At 33.6% G+C, this 15,164-nt stretch overlaps 1 long non-coding RNA gene across 3 annotated transcripts in view; it reads right to left on the reverse strand.

Annotated features, from left to right (window-relative positions):
- Positions 1-15,164, reverse strand: part of LOC135144783 (uncharacterized) — a 214,109-nt gene that overhangs the window by 140,156 nt on the left and 58,789 nt on the right. The window lies entirely within an intron of this gene.

A 15,164-nucleotide genomic window follows, 5' to 3' on the forward strand; every position in this document is an offset into this window, starting at 1 on the left:
ATGTTGCCAAATTTTCGCCATTGCTTACAATGTGTCATATTGGTAATTGTGTTCACAATAAACTTGGCCTTTTCTCCGCCCCTTAACGTACTGTTAAAGGAATTGATTATTCCCAAATTTGTCAATTTTTTTTAAATCTACATATCTTATTTTATTCGACAAGGATCATGCCTTCTCCAAATTGGAGACGTAGTGATTTTCAGCTGCGGATCGCCGTTTATGACTATGAGTATGCTAGATATAACTTTGCAAATTACTGCTTTTCAAGGTAGAGTCTTAAAATTCTGGATATTAACCAATGTGAAATATTATAAAAAATGTCATTTCTTTTAGAAGAAGTGTATTGATGTTTCGGTAGTATACAAATTCAACTTAGCATCAAATTCCACCTGATAATCCATTTGTTTATCTTAGTGTGATAGTAAACTAAATATTTTACTTGAAATGAAATATATAATGATTATTCTGTTTCTTGGAAAGGAAATACTCCTGTTATTTAACCCGTTGAAAGAAAGCATGAGCTAGTCAGCTGCCGCACGTTATACCGGGTGGTTAATTATTGATACACAGAACATTTGCATGCAAATTTAACGGCAAAATTTTCTCCCAATTTTATAGCAAAGTCGTAAACGAAAAAGTTATAGAGAATTCAAAAAGGTTTTCAAAATGACCCATACCTTTTCTTGACCTTGCTTTTGTTACTAAATTTGCTATGGACGGTTGTGTGTATCAAAAACAAGTCACCACCCTGTATACCATCCGTAATCGCTAATATTTTTTTGGACAAAAGTCCGATTATAATGTCTGAAATGAATACGACCGGTTCTCTTGATTTCAGTTTATTTAGATGGAAAGGTTCAGGCCGACCCAAAGTTTAAAGATTGTTGTGAATCCATTCAAGACGAAGAACCCGAACAAAGTTAAAAACTTTTAAAATTAGTACATTACTGTAGTCCAACGCATGCATTGGCACGACACAAATTTTGGGTAACGTTAATATCACTGAGACGTTATTAAGGTTGAGGTGTTGAAAGATAAAGGAAATAGTTAGAAAAAGTATTTGTGTTTTTCAATTTTTCTAAAAGTCTAGACAAACAACATTTTATTTTACACTTTAAGACTTAACAAAATTGTAGTGGTAGGTCTTCTCCTAGCTCAAGCTGTTTACTTTTTCAAGTCATCTCGGTTATTTAAGTTTCGTTCCACACCTCTTTGCAGTTACAGGTAACACTCGAAACTAAACTTCTAACTAGCATGGACACGTCACAAATTAATTTCACACGGAGCAAGAATATTTGACAGACCGCTGTTGGACATGACTTTTATAAAAAACAGTTTGAATGTTACAACACAGAGAGCTTTGAGCTTTCGCAATATCACGGACGCAGTTTAATGGCTGTTATGTGGTCATGACAAGGGTTGCTACAGCGTATAACTTGAACAAGGCCAATCATAGGTTGAAGCAACGTCAATATTCGACCATGAATTACCGGAACTGACCTATCACCGTTCTAATTAAAGATCTATATATAATTTTACATTCAGCTGTCCTTTATAAACAACTGGTAATTAAAAAAAAATGTTAGAAACACATGCACGGCGTTAATTATTTACATTTAGGGAGCCCCGACGTCTTGACAAAAAAAATTGCCGCTTCCGAAAAATATAGTTCTTTGGACCAGAAGTTGAAAATTGCGATTCTCTGTCAATCCCTCGACTCGAGCAAGAATATGCTTCAATAATAAATTTATTTTCTTGTAGAATTTTTCCGTATCTTTTGTGATTTAAAGAAATAAACGTCTAAATTTGACTCAAAGTTTGAAAACTTTATTTTAGCATTAAGTCGAATGAAGCGGCACATTAATAAATGGATTTGATAGCCCACTAGATGTAAATTATTTATTAACGCCCTGCATTAATCAAGTGGAAAGCACTTTTTTACAAAGTCGAAATCTTTGGAATATTAGATGTTTTCCCAAAAATGCGTTTCCTCAAGCAGAAGAACGTTAATAGCACGGATCTTTACATCCATAATAATTTATAATGTGTGAAACACACTATTACTTCTATATTTTAATGATAAATTACTATTATCGTTTTAACCAATATTGTCTCTTTTCTCAACGTAAATGTTAATAAAAGTAGTTACGTGTATAAAATAAAAAGTAAAATTCTGTCCGTTCTAACAATAATGACTGTTGAATAAAAGATGCCATGAAAAGTAATCTAACGTATCTACGGTTATTCATTGCAAACATTTCAGAATGGCCAGTACGTGGACATAAACAAGTAAACTCTGACATTTTAACAATTTACGTAACAGTACGTAACTATATTTCTAAGCTTTTAGAAATCATTAATTAATTTTAAACTGAAAATGAATGTTTGCGTGTACATCGTCCTATAATAATAAAGCGCTACGATTATTTCGGTGCACATTTGGGAAATAGTAATTTCGTTGTGCTTTGACGAGAGTGTTGAATACATAAACTTAAAACCACTGGGTTTTAGCAATATGTTGGATTAAAATTTCTGAATCTCACTTTATTTAATTAAACAAAATTCTATGAATTTTATGTTAAATAATATGGGATGTGTCAAGAAGCACTGGCGCCTCTCTCTCTTATTAATTAAAAAAAATTGAACAAATAAAAAAATTATTTTGCGAACTTTTATTTGTGATAACCTCTATGCATTAAAACAATAGATATTTATTTTATTAGGAGTTTAAGTGATACTTTATGTGACGGAGTATGGACGATTAAACGCCTAGCGATAGCGAGGCGAATTAAGTCCATACGAGTCACATAAAGTCACTTAAACTCCGAATGAAATACAATATTTTATTTTCAAACGATTAATCTTCTTTTGAAATGATTATTTCCTATCTTCTTGCTTCATTAAGGAATTGCCTCGATTTCACCTACCATGGTTACTATGGTTGACAACCACTATGATTTTCACATATTTATACTCCGGCGGAGTATAAATGTTTTATTTATACGCCGGCGGAGTATAAGTAGTACTTATACGCCGCTCAAACACGGTGTCATAGAAATGACCCTTAAACCCCGGTAAGAGCGTCATATAAGTGTCAGTTATATGACGTTTGAAACTAAATATAACTAAGTAACACCTTTATGAGTGTAAGATGCTAAATGACCTCCCATAAATGTGTTTTTTCGCCTCCTGGCATGTAAACAAAACATTCACACACCTTTGACATGCCGCGTAACAATGACTTTACACACCGAATATCAATTTACCGTTGCTTTACCGCCTTTGGGTGCCAAAGTAATTCAATATGCATTAGCCTCTAGAAGCTCTAATAAAAAAAGTTCAGTATAAATACTAAAAGAAAACATACTAGAATACTACTTTACATCATGTTTTGTTCGATCAAAACTTTTGAATTAGAAAAAATGAGTTATTTAAAAAAAAATTACATGGCGCCATCTCGTGGCTGTCGGTATTATAGATTCCTTCAGTAAACGTCAAGTATAGAAACTGTCACCATTCATTTCCATTTCGAAAAATATTTTTAAAAACAAATATTTTTTAAAATAAAATCAATGTCGGCGAAAAAATTGAATACAATTTTCGTGCGTTAGGCATTTTGCAGGTTTCGGTCCCATGCCACCCTCCGCTTCGCATCGGGTGGCAAATTAGGACCTCAACCTGCAAAATGTTACCTACCGCACTCATAATGTAAATAACTATTGACATCCTCTTTTTCTTTAATGGCACTCTATATATTTTTTTAGAAATCTTTGTAGAACTTATTTTTCTGAATTTACGTATTAATGTATCATACTTTATTCATCCATTAATCTGCCACTGTTTCCAACGCATTATGTTAAGAAAACACACTTGTTTATATCTGGTGTAAATTGTCCCATCGTCAACCCAGGATACGAAACAGATTAACAATTGATCCAAAAATACGAATGCATTGATAAAGTAACCCTGCATTAATGAGTTTTCCCATTTGAAAATGTTCTGATCAACATTATTTCAGCACCTTCTTTTTTATCGGCAATTGCGAAAAAAAAAACTTTGCGCCGGATTCGAACGAGAGCTAAATTCGCATTCGAGAGGGTACACTACGTTGTATGCCAAGTAATAATCTTGTACGAACTCCACATATACTAGCACCAAAGGTTACTGTAGAATTTCGATCTTTTTGCGAAAATTTGGATGCCTCGGGGAAAATCTGAAGACGGATTCATAAACAATAAGCACAGAAGTATGTTATTTAAAAAAAAAATAATCCTATTTACGATAAGAAATGTTGAAGGGATGTCATCACATGGTGGCGGGGATGATTAGAAAAATTTTGATTAGCGTTCTCTACATGACATTCCTAATATTCACACAATATTTGACAACAATCGGTCCAGCAGTTTCGGAGATTACGTGTCTAATAAAAGTCGATGCAAATGACAGACAGACAGACAGACAGACAGACAGACAGACAGTTGGGAGACTACTTTGTCGCACTCTAAGGGTCATGAAACGTCGAAAAAATATAAGAGTGGCAATCCCCCCGAAAAAATTGGTTGGAAGTTATTTCTATAGAACTTCCCTGGCCTATAAAGTACAGGCAAATTTAATTTTGCGAGTTTTATTTTTTTATGATAACCCCTATAAGATAAAAACTAATTACCATTTCAGTTTCTGTGGCACTGTCAGTTTTTCGTCAACTTGAACAGATATAAAATCTGATATTGCCATTTTTGCGATTAAATTTTTCTTGACAAGGAAATCAGGTAACTCATTCCGAATTATTTTTGAAGTCTCCTTAAAATTAGCAATTTTCTCTAAATGCTTTTTCAAAATAAAGTCAAATGACGCCACAAAGTTAATTAATTAACTCCGTCGTACAAATTTTTCATGGATGAACACATTCTTAGTTGTGACAGCCAAACGCAATTCGTTGATCTTCGGGGAGACCACGTTGTTTGCTGTAGGGCTACATTTGACTCTGTCCACTTTAAGCAGATTTGCTATAAGATTATTGCAATTGACCCAACGAACTGTAAATGAAAATCGTTGTCTTGTTGTTGAATTTCATGGTGTAGTATATACGAATACACAAATAAAATAATTCCCATGGCATTATCTTTAAATATACAGTGGCGCAACATTACAATATTCTCAAATTTTCAAAAAAAATAGGGTGAACCATTTATTGATGTAATCAATAAAAAATTGGTCTAAAGACTTTAGACAGTACTTCCCTCGCTGTCGGAAACGTGACGAAGGCATGCCTATTATGTTTTTTTTTCTCATTATATTTTTGTAGCGGAGCATTTTAAAAAAAAATTGCGATGACGTCATCAACATTTTTGCGAAGACACTGCCTTAGTTACCCAGTAATTTAACAGAAATAATATTTTTGAGATCTAAAAGTGTGTGCCAGTGATATATTTATCAACAACTAAAAATGCTGACACAATGGCAATTTAAAAATTGTAACTTCACTTCAGAGTATCGACAGTTGTGAAAAATTTTTACGACGATATAAAACAGAAAGGAATGTCTTCCTAGCAATGACTGTGACTGAATATGAGCTGAGTGAAGTATAATTAACCCGAAACTGGAGACCAAGTGACACTATTCACTAAAATTAAAAATATTTCCCACACAACACTCGATGAGGCAGGTTACGCTGACCCTTTTTGAGACGTAAAAGGGGTGATGTTGGAGAACTGCATGCCTCTACCATCAGAACCAAGACACATTCAACAGTGGCAACCATCCAGGATTTGAAGTTGAAGTGTCTCGTTATTTAGAAATTGCAGAGAAATGGTAATACAGGTTATGCGTGACGGGTTTTACACGAGACCCAAAGAATTTTTTCTACCGCACTTCCAAAACGAAAATACATACCTGATTTAGACACGAATTCAATAATTTTTTTTTAACAATGGTTCTAAAGTTTTCATTAGACTCTGCCTCGGACATTCTGGGTTACTTTTCGCCGTGAGCGGACACAAACCAATAATATCCAGAAAAGTTGTAGATTGTACTTTACCATAAAACTTTACTATTGTGTTTGAAGATGATCGTTTATCTGTGGTATCGCACTTAATACTGCAGAGCACTCTGTGCTCACTTTCGAGCCAGTGAAATTGTGACACGAAAAATCTAAAATTCAGTTAGAACCTTCAAAAACCGAATCGAGGAGAAGTCATTTAAACATAATAAAAAAATAAGTTTTTAAAATTGCAACATTGGAGATCACGTCCCATGATCAGAATTATTTTACCATAAACATATACACAGATTTAAGGAAAACTCTTTTTAATAAGAATTTTAAGAATTTTTGAATGCGTTGATAAATGGAACGAAGATTAGGTGAACTTTTGTAAAAACCATGGACAAGTAAGACTGCCACTTAAAGAAAATCCATGACGTCGAAACTTCGATAATGAAAAATAAACAACCAAAAATTTGTTTCTAAAATGTATTATATTTCATATAATCCAATAATTCTACATACACTGTACTATATATCTCGTAGGATTACAGTTTAAAAACATCATGAAGTCATAACTTGACAACATCATCCAAGAAATTTGTAATTTGCTCCTGATCCGTAAGCCGTCTCAAATAACAGTATTCAACTTCTGCCGCTTTTGTCAAATTTCTAGCTTAAAGTTTTAATCGAATTTGCTCCATGACAACCAGACACGTTGTATTTTCTCTTTAGAATAACCAGAAAGTTAAAATAAATAAAATTTAGATAATCGCATGAGCCATGTCTGCGACAGTTAAATGTGGTAACGTTAAAATGCCTTTTTGTGCAACTGTCAGAAAAGTAACTTTTTCATGACAACATTGGTTGTTCGCTGTTCATTGCAACATTAGTAGGAAATGTATTTTCACGCAGAAACCAGAACACGTTGCCGTAATAACTGTGCTACTAATGTGCTTTTTTTACGTATTTTGTACCTAGTCAAAAGGAACTTTTTGGTTTCCATAAGTAACATTGTGTGCAAAAAATCGAAATTTGCTACAATCCAAAATACAAAATATTGCGACAAAAAATCTGCTTATGAGATGTCTTGTTGCCAAAATTTTGAAAAGTATATGTGTAGTATACTGTCTTAGAATTTTTGAAAAACAAACTTTACAAGTAACTTAAAAAATGTCAAGAGCTGTACAGAACTCAGTTAAGACTGCACTTCGTGTACATTTTTTTCAACCTTACAGTTTTTCCAAAAAAAAGTTGCATATCACAAAAGAAAAATGATAACAAATAGAAACGTTCTCTGATTCCATAAATCCTTTCAAGATATTTGCATTTTATGTTGCCAAATGCTCACATTTAAAAATTCTCAGTTCGCATGCTCAAAACTTTTCAGTTGCTTGTTTGAAATACGAAGCACAATTTTAAAAACATTTTAACTGTAATGAATAAATTTGCGTTAGTTTTCTTATATTTATCAAAATTTTCTCCTCATACCAAGTGTATTGTTTATGCTAAGAATTATTTATTGTTCAGGTAAACTTCAACAAATCTGCAAAAAAATGCTTACTTAGAAACATCATGAAGTGATCTTGACAACATCACCCAAGAAATTTGTAATTTGCAGGGTATTCTGTTTGACAAATATAAAAAAACTAACAATTTGGAAATTTCATTATCCCGAATTACTCGTAATAAGTTTAAACCTTGCATCACTATAACATCTCTTTACTGCTTCACAACACCGAAAACACAATAATTCTCGATGCGTTTCGGCAACCACGTTTAGACAGAACTAAACTAAAGTGGAATCACAATCAGATAATATGTATATTAATGTGACTAAAAAGTTTGATGTAAAATTGCAAATCTTCATCGTTGAAAAAGCTGGAGCTTCCCTTCCAGTTCCCGCGCTTAAGCTAGGGACGATTTCATATTATTTTTTCATTTTCATCCGCCTGACTTTTAAAAGTAGACATTCAGACTCTTGGCAAAAAATCAAAATGATATAACAGCATTTTACGATTTAATTTAGAAACTACGAAACCGATTGCTCTGAAATTTTGCAAACGTTTTAAGGTTTTAAATATGAAAAAGCACTAATTAAAATGTATCTGTTTAACCCCTCTAAAAACACGTTGCTACGTCATCTAGTAATTTTGCTGCCAAGATATAGCCTAACGTTATGAACCTACAGTTGTAGTTTATCATTCCACTCATATGTTTTGCAATTACTTATGCAGGATAACCGAAAAAAATTGATCCAAGATTACTTCGACGGAACTTCCCTCGCTCTTGTAGTAAAATCCAACAAATTCCGCTTCTTTGCAAAATTATAGCAAATTTGTGTTTTCTGATAACCTTTATATATGTATATTAAAAACCTGCGCCGTGGGGGTTCAAATTCCAAGGAGATGTCGTCCGCAGATATACAGACAATATGAAATGTATTCAAAGCAAATAACCAACGGAAAAAAGTGTATTATTATCAGTGTACAAGTTTAACTTCGATTGTTTATATGTATTAATACTTCGAAAGAATGTCACGTCGAAATTTGTTTAATTTGAGTCAGTTGTCTCCTCGAAACAGAAGACTAAAATTATTAATTAAGCCACAATGGAACAAAATGTTTTGAATATGATTATTATTATTCTTATTCGATGATAATTAAATATAAACATGGGTATTCTCACATTTTATAGAAAATGAGGTTCTTAATTAGATCAATAAAAAATTAGTCGAAGTCTATAAGTATAATCCGACAAACCCATTTCTTTAAAAAAATTATAAAGTTTGATTTTACGATTTTCGTTTTGTGATAACCGCTGTAAAGTAAAAACGAGAGACATAAATAACACTCCTTGTCCTTCAGCACTAAAGAATAGCAATCTGAAACTCAAGTGTTGATTTATCTTTATACATCGAAAGAATGTCACAGAAATTAGTTCCATTTGAATGAGTTTATCTTATCAAAACAGGACTAAAATTATTAATTAAACCACAATCGAACAAAAGATATGAATATTATAATTCTTATTTTACCATTATTATACAACGACGTGCGTATTCTTCAGATTTTCGAGAAAATGGGGTGACTCGTTCTTAATTTGACCAATAAAAAATTTGTGATGATCAACATGGATCATTCTAGTCACAGCACAAAAGAAAAGTAGTTACAGCGTTATGGCAATGCAAAAAAAGGAAAGGGCGAAGTTTGGAATCGAACCCACAGTTCTCTCCGATACACCCACTGCGTCACGGAGACGTACAAACCGTGTTGGGAATAAAACGTTATTATAACTTGCAAATGTTTTGCAAAAATTTGAATGTTTAACGAAAAAACTGAAACTGGAAGCGTACACTACAGGTATATAAGTATATTTTTGTGTAACATTCAAATTATTTTAAAATACCATTCATTGAAATGACGTCATCAAATTGTTAGTAGGGATGATTTGGCAAATTATGGTTAGTATTCAACCATCTACATGGTATTTCTAATATTCATACAATTTCGGAGATTACATGTCTGATAAAAATGGTTACAGACATCGAACAAATAGAAGACAGACGAAAACGAGAGATTGCTATTTTCGTACTGTAGGCGTCATGAAACGTCAAGGAAACATAAAAGTAGCCATTCGTCCGATGGACTCGATTACCTCGCTTACACCCGGAAACTAAAAATAATAAAGCAATTTGTTTCATTGATTAGATAATATATTTTTACTTTATTTTCCTGAAATCTTGGAAATGCACCACTGTTGTTATTATCATTACAATGTACCTATCTAAATACTTCATTGCCAAAAAGTCATCACAAAATCACAAAAAACATACATATAGGAAGCTTCTTTGCTTATAGTTTAACAAACCGCACTATCTTTATTTTAAGTTAGAAGGGTTGTTAAAAAAAATGAGACTTTGATTTGTTTGATAGTATTTAGGTGGATCAGGTAAGTTGGTCTAAATAACTTTAGTTCAAGTTTTGTTTCGGAGCGTAAGCTAAAGAAATGTTGCAATAAGATCCACCAGTGAATGGCTACTTTCATGTTTTTTTCGAAGATTCATGATCCCTAGAGAATGAACAAATAGGCCTTACGTTTGGGTCTGTCTGCTTGCCGGCTGTGTCGTTTTTTCTAGACCGATTTAAAATTTTGTATAAAAGATTCTACTTAAGTATATTTTATGAAATAACATACTCCTGTGCTTGTAGTTTGTGAATCCCTCTGAGTTTTTTTCCTAGGCCACAAATTTTCACAAAAAAATTGTAATATACTTATATAATATTTTATACAAGAGGAACGGTTAGTAGGTACCGAATAAAATTTAGGGCGTAGTGTTGATAATGCGAGGGTCAGAGGTTCGAACCTCTTGAAGACCTTGTTTTTCTTACAGTGTGAATGGTATTATCCACAATATTTTCTAAAAACTTGGATTTCTTTGATTGTAGATATTTCAGAAGCGAAGAACGTTCTGTTTAATAACAATAACACGAGAGAGATTTTTTCATAAAAAAATTAAATGTGTAAGCACCACGATAAATATATAATCTTCCGCCATTGGAACACACTGAATGTATAGATTTATAGCTGAAATTTTAAACTTGTATAACACTGTATCTATAAAAATAAAATCATTATTTAAGCAGCAAAGAAAATATTTTGCATTTTTTAGGTTTCATGCGCATTTCAATCTCTATGTGATGCACCGTATTTTGATCATCCCTCGACAATTAAGGCGAATTCAATTTTACAGTGAAATCCGACAAAAACTAAACGCAATTATGCCGCGGACACATTTTCATTAAATTTTTATGGACCCCAGCTCCGCTAAAAATTTGTAAAATTAAGTTCGGCAATAATCACGTTATTACCTTGCGCTCGCCCCGAAATCCCATACATCGATAAACCATAAATCCCGAATGAAACATTAACCGTGCTACATAACCAGTTCCATACGGCGTGTAATTTATCCGTTACAAAATCTCCACGCGTTTACTGCTGAAAATGGCTGACACCTAAAATTCAATACTCGAAAACAATGAACTCTCCATAAAATAAAATAGAACTACCTTTTATTGGGGTGTCAAAACGTTCATAAACAATGATAGGAGTGTTCCGATCAATCGGCCGCCATATTGAATGCCTTTCCGTAGGAATGTCGGTATCAAAGTGCCCCAGCCGAGTGTTGAGGATACAATCGGAAATGAAGAAGGAACAAGGGACGGTTTGGGCGAGTGTAGCGGCTCCCGAGCGCGTCAATATCTTATGTGACACTTGGGGTGCGATACACTGCAGTTTAGCCGTGAATTATAGCGTCATACGGAATACCAGACTGATGGTTTCGTGGAACTGGCATTATATCGACAGAAATTGGAAACATGTTATTTTAATTGCAGACGGCTTTTCAGAGACGATAAATTACACACGAGACGACGACACCTTGCTTTGTTCGGATTTGGCGGATATTGTCGCCGGAAAGCGGATGCCGTGTTACGGAGTTTAAGATAAACTTCGAGCTTCATTTCACTTTATTTTTAAGTGCTAGGAAAGAAGAGTTATTGCGAGTGAAGCAGGCGACGTGACCTGCTAATAATGACTGCGGGGTGTCCGAGGTGAAGGCAGATACAGGATATCGACGGTATTTGTTTAACCGAGTGCACAAGGAATAGTTCTTTGATGATCAAAATTCTGTGTCTAACAGAAATCTAATTGTGGAATTGTGAAAATGACAAAAAACTGTACAGCATCTTAATTTTGGTCACTCAGTCCTCGACATTGCACAGAGACCTCGCATTATTAAGTAATTGTTCTCCAAGTCCTCAACATGGTTTAGAATATTTTATTCTTAATGATACGAAAATTTCTCATAACTCACTGAGCCGGAAATAACCCGCATTCAAGCAAAACTTCCTTTTCTAGAGGTACTAAGACCAAGTGATATATATAATAAATTAATAATAAACATTAATTAAATTGCTGAAAAAATAAAACGCCCATCACGATCCTAGGATAACAGCATACAGATTCCTCTGATGCTTTTATTCTCTAATCTCGCCCCTCTCTATGGCTTAACCTGCCTACCTATAATTTATCCACCGTCTGAAAAGTGACTTAAACAACTCAGAAGCTAACCTATTTTCACTAACATGTTCGAGAAATTTAAAAACGATTTTCGTAGAATTTTTTACATGCCATATCTTTTTCACAAAGTGTATTATTTTAAGTGTTTATTACTTCCCGAACGTAAGCTAAGGAAGTATTGTAATAGGGTTCATTGGGCGAATGACAGGAATGGAAATATAAAATATGAGATTAGCGAAAGACCATCTTTATGGTCAAAAGGGTGCAAAGTATTCACCGGTATTGAAATAAGTTTTCTTTGTAAAAACAAGTCCCCATAAAGGTGAAAACAATTTAGTCAGGAGAAAGAGCAGTAAAATGGGAGCAACTCAGGGAGTTAGCGAAAAATAGAAATAAATGGAGGGACATATGGAAACTGGCTTGTACAAACCTAATTCTGACATAGCTTTAAACTTACAATTAGGTATGTAAGTAAAGTAAAGATTAGATATTTTTTGTTATCTATTATGGAGTAATAACTCCTTTCTTTTCGTATTATAGAACACGTAGGTTTACGACGCGCGCTGGAATAGGATGTCGAGTTCGAGCTCGAACTCGGTGTCGGTGTCGGTGTCGAGGTCACCGAAACCGGTCTGAACTGAGTCTGGACATCGGCATGTAACACCGCACTATAGAAAAAGAGAGAGAAATAAACTATTAGACAATATGTACATGAAACGCCTCAGGTGCTGATTCCGTCTCTTAGGACACTGCCAGAATTCAAAGAATATATAGACCATAACGACCCTCAGAATGCAGAAGTGATGCACAGATAACTCTCGGAACTCAGTTTGAGTGCAGAAGTTGCTAGACGAATTATTCTTGAATCCAGGCGTATTGTGGCGAGGCGATTAGTGTGCGTAGGCGTTGACGGGCGGCGCCTCCTGTTCGCAGCGGTAATAACTATCGACTCGACCGAGGTTTGCCCGAGTGTAGTGGGAGCGCTAGAGTAACGTGGGCGTGATGGAACTATTTACTAAAGTGTGTTCTTTGGACTGTTCCAACAACTAAATTAGGTACAACAATTGATGCCGTTTTCACACGCTTTATTACTCATTTAAGAACTGATATCTATATCACTCATTTTAGTCACCATAGGCCACTAATAACTGTATTAAATGATAAGGATGAAGATACCGAATTTGTATTTTAAATCGAATAAGTTATAAATACTGGTCTAGCATTTGTAAATATTTAGTTGCTACTTTAGTTGGTAAATTGCACATTGTACTTAATTTTTTTTATACAATATTATTATAATATATTTTATAATAATTGACAATACATGTATATTTACTGTAATTAACACAATCATCATCATTAATCATCATTTTGTCAAAAAATACAAATGCAACATATTTTTGGTTTTTAATATTTTTTAAGAGAAAATTAATGACATCGCCGCGTATACGTCTTTAATTTATATAATAAATTCACAACGCAGAGTTAAAACTCCGACCGTACGTCCCTGGGTCGACGCACTCTTTTTTTTTACTCATAATTGTTTGGAATAGTTTTTCGAAATGATTCTATTTTCGTCGCGTTGTTGTTTTCTCTTCAATTATTAAATTATGATGCATGTGTTCCTACTAAGAAAAATCCATTGTTGTTGACACTACAACCAAGCGTGAGCTAAGCAGTATTGTAATCGAGTCCATTGGACTACTGGCTACTGTTATGTTTTCTCGACGTTTCATGATCACTAGAGTTCGAAAAAATAGGTCTCCCCCTTTTCATCTGCCTGCCTGCTTGTCGTCTGTCCGGATTTTTATTAGACAGATAATCTCCAAAACTACTGGACTGATTTTGTTATTAGGAGTGTATTTAACCAAAATTTGGATAATCATCCCCACCAACAATAGGATGACGTCGTCACCAAAATTTTAGTTACTTAAATTTTACAAAATAAGATACTCTGAGAGATGTGGTTTATGAATTCGTGTTGAGTTTTTACCCCAGAAATTAATTTTTGGAAAAAAAAACTGTAGGTATGACGTCACTTTACAATTTTACCGAATAAATTTGTGTTAAGATTCTACCCTAGACATCAGAATTTGTAAGCGTAGTAAATCGGTAATCAAAATTTTTTCGTTTGTGCCTCCCTAAAAATTTATGACGTCATTTTACGATTTTGCCAAATAAATAAATATTCCTTAACTTTTATAGAATTACTTATTCCTGCAAGTGTGATTTAAGAATCCGTGTTGAGTTTTTAACCTAGACATCGAGATTTCTGGGAAAAAAATCTTTTTTTTTTAATTTAATTTTGAAATTGCAAAACCGAATGTTCTGAAGTCTAAAATCTTGCAAATGTTTTAAGGATATAGGAAGCATGACCAATCGTTAATCAAAATTTATGCTATAGCCTCTCAAAAAAATGATGACGTCATCTTATAATTCTGCCCAATAAATGTTTTTAAAATAGCATCATGCTTCTCTAGGTGTGATTTATGAATCTGTGTTGAGTTTTTACCCTTGCCATCCAGATAATGGGGAAAAAATCTAAAGTTTATAACAATATTTTACAATTTATCTTTGAATTTACAACAGTGAATGCTGCGAGATCTTGCAAAAGCCGGTAGTAGTAAAATAACGACTTACTAACGTGGTTTCTAAGTGGGATGAGATGAAACCAATTTATGATTGAGCAGTTAAAGAATGCGTGAAGAAGCTGAGTTGTTATAAATTTAAAAATCATAAAGTTTTCACTTTGCTAAATATAGAAACTGAGCGTTATCCAAGTGTGTGAAGAATTTTAGTATTAATTGGGGAATTAAAAATAACTGTTTGGCTTTTATTGTCTACTGATTATTAGACTTTACTTAGCGAGAGATTATGCTGATGTGTCGATCTATACATTATATATAAAAATAGTAAGACAGACCATGTGTTCATCAGCTGAATTCCATGCTTGTATCTTCCTAACCTCTGTTTTGGCCATTTAAAATTTGCATAGTTATGCCCACTAATACTTTGATAACGTCCTCTCATCATTTTGTGTAGGAAAGGTTATCTAAATTTTATAAAATAATATACTCCTGTACGCGTGCTTTATGAATCCGTC

This window comes from Zophobas morio, unplaced genomic scaffold (genome assembly GCF_036711695.1).
Source record: "Zophobas morio isolate AGI-343-1 ecotype UQ-CSIRO unplaced genomic scaffold, CSIRO_AGI_Zmor_V1 ptg000108l, whole genome shotgun sequence".
Lineage (NCBI taxonomy): Eukaryota > Metazoa > Arthropoda > Insecta > Coleoptera > Tenebrionidae > Zophobas > Zophobas morio.